The sequence below is a fragment of the Micromesistius poutassou genome (genome assembly GCF_964030765.1).
Source record: "Micromesistius poutassou genome assembly, chromosome: 12".
In the NCBI taxonomy this organism is placed as follows: Eukaryota; Metazoa; Chordata; class Actinopteri; order Gadiformes; family Gadidae; genus Micromesistius; species Micromesistius poutassou.
This window is the reverse complement of record NC_140282.1, coordinates 520,860-521,292: the sequence shown is the minus strand read 5'-3', so window position 1 is coordinate 521,292 and position 433 is coordinate 520,860.

Below are 433 nucleotides of genomic sequence, written 5' to 3'. Positions count from 1 at the left end.
CACGGGTTAACACGGGTTAACATGGGTTAACACGGGTTAACATGGGTTAACATGGGTTAACACGGGTTAACACGGGTTAACACGGGTTAACACGGGTTAACACGGGTTAACATGGGATAACACGGGTTAACACGGGTTAACACGGGTTAACATGGGTTAACACGGGTTAACACGGGATAACACGGGTTAACACGGGTTAACACGGGTTAACATGGGTTAACATGGGTTAACACGGGTTAACATGGGTTAACATGGGTTAACACGGGTTAACATGGGTTAACATGGGTTAACACGGGTTAACACGGGTTAACATGGGTTAACATGGGTTAACACGGGTTAACACGGGTTAACATGGGTTAACATGGGTTAACACGGGTTAACACGGGTTAACATGGGTTAACATGGGTTAACACGGGTTAACATGGGTTAACAT